Genomic DNA, 6,489 nt, shown 5'->3' with positions numbered 1-6,489 from the left:
TGTAGCAAAGATGAAACATACAACTTTCCTTTAGTTCTTTAATGCATCCTCCCCTCCACTATCATGATCTCAATTCTACCTTACAAATGTGGCTAGAGCAGAGGATGTATACTGGTACAGATAGGAAGTGTAAACACAGTGAATCCAGCACAGATGAATCCCTCAGGACCAGTATTGAGAGTGACGATACTGGGAGGGTATAGGGAAGGTGGGATAGAAAGGGTGAATCCCTCACAAGGATCTCCATATTCATCCCTGCGTAGGGTATGGACAACAGAAAAATGACTGAAAAGAGACATTAGCAAGTGTAAGACATGACAAAATAGTAATTTATAAATGAACCAGGATTCGGGAGGGAGGTGTGGCGGGGAGGGAGGGGGGAAATGAAGAGCTGATCCCAAGGGCTCAAGTACAAAGGAAATTTTTGAGAATGATGATGGCAACAAATGTGTAAATGTGCTGGACACAATAGATGTATGTATGTATTATAATAAGAATTGGATGAATCCCCAATAAAAATATTTTTAAAATTATACAGTTATAAAACAGATTTTTAGTAATTTAGAAAACCTGCCCCACAGAGCAAAATAGTATTAGGATATTTAGACTACCAGATATGAAAGGACTATACATTTAAAGTAATTATAGACTTTTCTATTATAAACATGATCAAGTCAACATGAACACATTAAAGTAGAAAAAAATCCAAACAGGCATTTGATTTATGATAAAATGAAAAACTTTAATTTTTCAATTCATTGTACAGGTCTAATTGGATATCTTTTTTAATAAAGCAAACAATGAAATCCACCCCATAGTATACACAAATGCTATTTTCTATGGATTATACACTTAAATGTGAAAAATAAAACAATAAACCTTCTAGAATATAATCAGTATTATTTTACTAATTCTTGTCTTATAGTGAGTTTTAAATATTTTCAACCTGGATTTTCATATAATACCAGTATTTTTTTCTTCAGTTGCATCAGGTGCTGTCTTCTTTTTTAATCATTTTATCTGGACTCATACAACTCGTATCACAATCCACACATGTATCAGTTGTGTAAAGCACATTTATACATTCGTTGCCCTCGTCATTCTTAAAGCTCGCTTCCCACTTGGGCTCCTGGAATCAGCTCCTCATTTTCCTTCCCCCACTCTCTCCCCGCTCCCCCCTCCCTCATGAACCCTTGATAATTTATAAATTATTAGTATATCTTATCTCACAATGCCTGGCGTCTCCCTTCACCCACTTTTCTGTTGCCCATCCCCCAGGGAGGAGGTTATGTGTAGATCCTTGTGATCGCTTCCCCCTTTCTACCCACTCTTCCCTCCCAGTATTGCCATCGCCACTCTAACCACTGGTCCTGAGGGTTTCATCTGTCCTGGATTCCCTGTGTTTACAGTTCCCATCTGCACCGCTGTGCATCCTCTGATCTAACCAGGTTTGCAAGGTGGAATTGGGATCATGATAGTGGAGGGGAGGAAACGTTTGAGAACTGGAGGAAAGTTGTGAGTTTCATTATTGCTACACTGAACCCTGAGTGGCTCATCTGCCCACTATCCCTCTGCAAGGGATGTCCAGTTGTCTACAGATGGCCCATCATGCGCTCCCCTCATTCAGGACGATATAATATTTCCCCCGCCCCCTCCCGCCTTTGGTGCTTGATACTGGTCACCTCGACCCTTCGTGATCACACATGGTGTGCTGCTTCCATGTGGGCTTTGTTGCTTCTGGGAGAGATGGCTACTTGTTTACTTTCAAGCCTTTAAGACCCCAGATGCTATATCTCTTGATAGCCAGGTACCATCAGCCTTCTTCACCACACTTATGCACACATTCGTCTTCAGTGTTTATATGGGGAAGGTGATCACACAATGATGGTTTTTGTCCTTTGGTGTCTGCTACCTGATCTCTTCAACACCTCATGATCACACAGGCTTGTGTGCTTCTTCTCTGTGGGCTTTGTTGCTTCTGAGCCACTTATTTGCCTTCAAGCCTTTAAGACCCCAGACTCTATATCTTTTGATAGCAAGGCACCATCAGCTTTCTTCACCACGTTTGCTTATGCACACGTTTGTCTTCAGCAATCACGTCAGGAAGATGGGTATCACGGAATGAACTTTTAGCTGAACAAAATGCTCCCATATTAAGGGAATGCACGTGAGCAGGCCCAATTTCCACCTGCTACCGAAATACTAAACCTATAAAGGGTGTCTATTTCCCCCATAATCATAAATTTATTTATATATGTGCATGTTTGCATTTAGGTCTCTTTATATACCCTTTGCCTCCTACTCCTTTCCTCTATTTCCTTATGCTTTCCTCTTGTCCCACTACCATGTTCAGCCTTCAGTAATTCCTCTCAGTTACATTGTGCATAAAATTGCGGATGGCTTCAACATCACCAAAGTGGCACATAAGAACATGGCGACAATGTCAGCAACACCAATAAGCTAACAAACAAAAAAGCCACTGACATATAAAATTTAAAAGAAAGAAAGAAAAGCCTGTTAATATTTCTAGGTCTGTTTGTTGACCTTTAGGAGTGTTTTCCGGATGAGTCTGATGGGGTGCTCTGTCCTGGCCCCAAAGTCCATCCTTTATACTCCTTCGGGACCTCCTTGCTCTGCTTCCCCCACCGCTCAATTGCACGCCCCCAGTGTTTTGCCTCAGTGTGGTGGGGTCAGCTCAGTCACACATCCCACACTGTGTTTCCGATGCTGTCCTGTGTAGGGCCATGAGTCAGTGCAGGCTGCCGCATCTCGCAGTGGGGCCGGCTATATGGTCCTCTCTATGCATTGGGCACTCCGAGCTGGGCTATCGTCCTCTGAGCTTGGTGGGCCCAAGTGTGCTCCACTCCCTTCTGCCTTCTTCCTTTGCTTCAGCTTCCTTCTGGGTATGGTAGTTTGGTTCCTTTCCCTCACCAGACGATCTATTTTCATTTTCTGTGGCACTCCCTTCCATGGTGGGGGTCGAGCTGATTGTGGTTAGGGCCAGGCGTATAGTACAGTCTTTTGGTGGATTCCTCTGCATGTTTTGTTGCCCTCCTGGTTTGGCATGTCATGGTGGGGTCTGTATGCACATTCCAGTTCTGTGGGTACACAACCAATACTCTCCCCCTGGGTGGGTTAGTGCAATGTTCCCCCCATGCCATCAACTCAGTTTCTCCCAACCCCGCTTCTCCCTCCACCTGCCCCCTTCCCTTCTTTATGTTGGATTCTCATGTACCTCCCTGGGTGCGGTCTATCCTCCCCCCAACTATCTATGCTTCCATCCATTTATTGCGAGATAGGTGTCTATTTTTCTATTCCTGCCATGCTGATTGTACTTAGCTCAGGGGACTCATGGTATACCTGTCCTTTTGAGTTTGGCTTACCTCGCTTAACCTGATTCCTCCCAGCTCCTCCCATGAAACAACGTGTTTCATGTGATCATCTGTGATTTTCAGTGCTGCATAGTACTCCATTATGTGTATGTGCCAGAGTTTATGAATCCACTCATCTATCGAAGGAAACTTAGGCTGTTTTCAAGTCTTTGTGAATTGTGCCGCAATAAACATTGGAATGCAGATGACTGGTCTTGTTTTATTTGTTACCTCTACCGGGTATATGCCCAGTAGAGGGATGACTGGGTCATAAGTTAGATCAATTTCCATTTCCTTTAAGTATCTCCAGATTGCTTTCCACAGTGGCTTTACAGATCTACACGACCACCAGCAGTGGAGGAGGGTTCCTACTGCACCACAGCCTCTCTAACACTTGCTCTCTGATTTACTGATTTGGGTTAGCCTAAAGGGTGTTAGGTAGTATCTCATGATTGTTTTAATGTGCATTTCTCTTATGGCTAATGACCAGAAACACTTTCTCATATGATTGTTGGCCAAATGGTTCTCCTTCCTAGTGAAGGTTGTTTTCAGTTCTTTTGCGCACTTCCTTAGGGGATTAACAGTTTTCCTCTTTTTGTAGGTCATTATTTTAATAATGATGTTGTAAAATGTTGTAGATTCTAAAAAAAATTGTTGTAGATTTTAGTAATGAGCCCTTTGTCCAATGTGTCATTACTAAAAATCCTCTCCCAGTCTGTGGGTTGTCTTGTCACCCTCTTGGTGAAGTCTTTTGAGGTGCACAGGTGCGTTATTCTTATTAAATCCCACTTGTCGATTTCCAGTTCACCTGTGTGCGTACCCTTCCCTATTGCAGTGATCCTATGAGTTCCCTGGGCCAGTGTTCTGTAATTAGTCCCGATTCCCTCCTTGATGGTCCTGATGCTTTGGGGTTTTACTTCTAGGTCTGTGATTCACTTTGATTTTATTCTTGTGCATGGGGTGAGGTAAATGTCTTGTTTCATTTTTCTCCATGTGGATATCCATTGTTTCCAGCACCACTTGTTAAAAATGGCATCCGTTTCCCACTTGATGGTTTTGGGACCCTTGTCAAAGATCAGTTGTCTATATGCTGATGGTTTTATTCCTGGGCTTTCTATTCTTTTCCACTGGTCTGACTGTCTGTCTTTGTGCCAGTACCACGCTGTTTTGACCACTGTAGCTGTGTAATAGGCATTAAAATCGGGTAAGGTGAGTCCTCCAACTTTGTCTTTCTTCTTGAGTTCTCTGCTAATTCTGAGTTTCTTCCCTCTACATATGAAATTGGCGATCAGTTTTTCCAATTCTTTGAAGAAGGTTGATGGTATTTGAATCAGTATAGCAATGAACTTATGAAGTGCTTTAGGTAAGATTGTCATCTTTACTATGCTAAGCCTTCCAATCCTTGGTCAGGGGATGTTCTTCCATTTGTGGAGGTAGCTTTTGGTTTCCTGTAGTAGGGTCTTATAGTTTTCCTTGTATAGGTCTTTAGTAATTTTTGTTAAATATATTCCTAGCTATTTCAGTTTGTTCTTAGCTACCGTGGAGGGTACTTCCTTCTTAATCCCCTCTTCCATGGTCCTGTCCAATGTGTATAGAAAACCTACCGACTTCTGTTTATTTATCTTGAATCCTGCCACTCTTCCATATTCCTCTATCGCTGTAAGTACTCCTGCTGTGGAGCTTTTGGCATTTTCAATGTACAGGATCATGTCGTCTGCAAGTAGCAATAGTTTCACCTCCTCCTATCCCATTTGGATCCCTTTCATGTCCTTCCACTCTCTTATGTTGTTAGCCAGAACCTCAGAATGATATTGCATAGAAATGGGGACAAGGGACATCCTAGCCTTGTACCCTTTTTCAGTGGGATTGTTTTTGTCATTTCTCCATTAACTATGATGTTGGTTGTTGGCCTTTCATAGATAGCTTGTATCGGCTTGAGGAACTTACCTTCCAATCCTATCTTCATGAGTGTCTTAATTAGGAATGGGTGTTGGATGTTGTCAAATGCCTTTTCTGCATCTATGAATATTATTATATGGTTTTTATCCTTTTTCTTCTCGATGTGGTGTATAATGTTGATGGATATTCAGATGTTAAACCATCCCTACAGCCCTGGGATGAATCCTGCCTGGTCATGGTGGATGATATGTTTTGTATACTTTTGTATTCTATTGGCCAATATTTTGTTAAGGATTTTTGCATCTGTGTTCATTAGAAATATTGATCTGTAATTCTCTATACCTATGGGGTCTTTGCCTTGTTTGGGTATCAAATTTTTCTGGCTTTGTAGAATGAGTTTGGGAGTTTGCCATCCTTTTCTATGCTATGGAATACTTTGTAGAGGATGGGTGTCTACTCTTCTCTGAATTCTTGGTAGAATTCTGCTGTGAAGCCATCTGGCCCTGGGGCTTTTTTTGTTGGTATGTTCTTGATGACCCTCTCTATTTCATCTTTCGCTATGGGTTTGTTGAGGTTCTTGATCTCTGTCTGAGATAATCCAGGGAAAGACTGTTTTTCCAAATACTTATCCGTCTTCCAGGTTTCTGAATTTGTTAGAATACAGACCTTCATAGTACTTTGTGATTATCGTTTTAATCTCATTGGGGTCTGTTGTTATTGCCCTGGTATCATCCCTCATCCTGGCTATTGATGTTAACTCCTTTCTATCCTTGGTAAGATTTGCCAGTGGTCTGTCAATTTTGTTAATCCTTTCGTAGAACCAGTCTTTAATTGCATTTATCTTTTGCATTGTTCTCTTGTCTTCTCACTGGTTTTACTCTGCCCTGACTTTTATTATTTTTTTCTTTTGCTATTGGAGAGGTTGTTCTGCTAACTCTGTTCTAGTTGTTGGAGGTTTTGTATTAACATATCCGTCATAAACCTCTCTTTTTTTCATATATGCATTTAATGATATCAAGCTACCTCTGATAACTGCCTTTTCAGGATCCCATAAGTTTTGATATGTTATACTTTCATTCTCATTAGTTTCTAGAAACTTCCTAACATCCTCTCTAATCTAGGCCTATTCCCATTCATGTTGCAGGAGATCGTTATTCATCCTCCAATTGGTTGCCCTTGCTTTTCTGAACGTCCTCTTATTAATCTACAGCTTTATGGC

The sequence above is a fragment of the Echinops telfairi genome, unplaced genomic scaffold (genome assembly GCF_000313985.2).
Source record: "Echinops telfairi isolate 266 unplaced genomic scaffold, ASM31398v2 ScPeMD7_7453;HRSCAF=8491, whole genome shotgun sequence".
Taxonomy (NCBI): domain Eukaryota; kingdom Metazoa; phylum Chordata; class Mammalia; order Afrosoricida; family Tenrecidae; genus Echinops; species Echinops telfairi.
The sequence above is the reverse complement of the archived record's forward strand: the minus strand, read 5'-3'. Positions refer to the sequence as shown.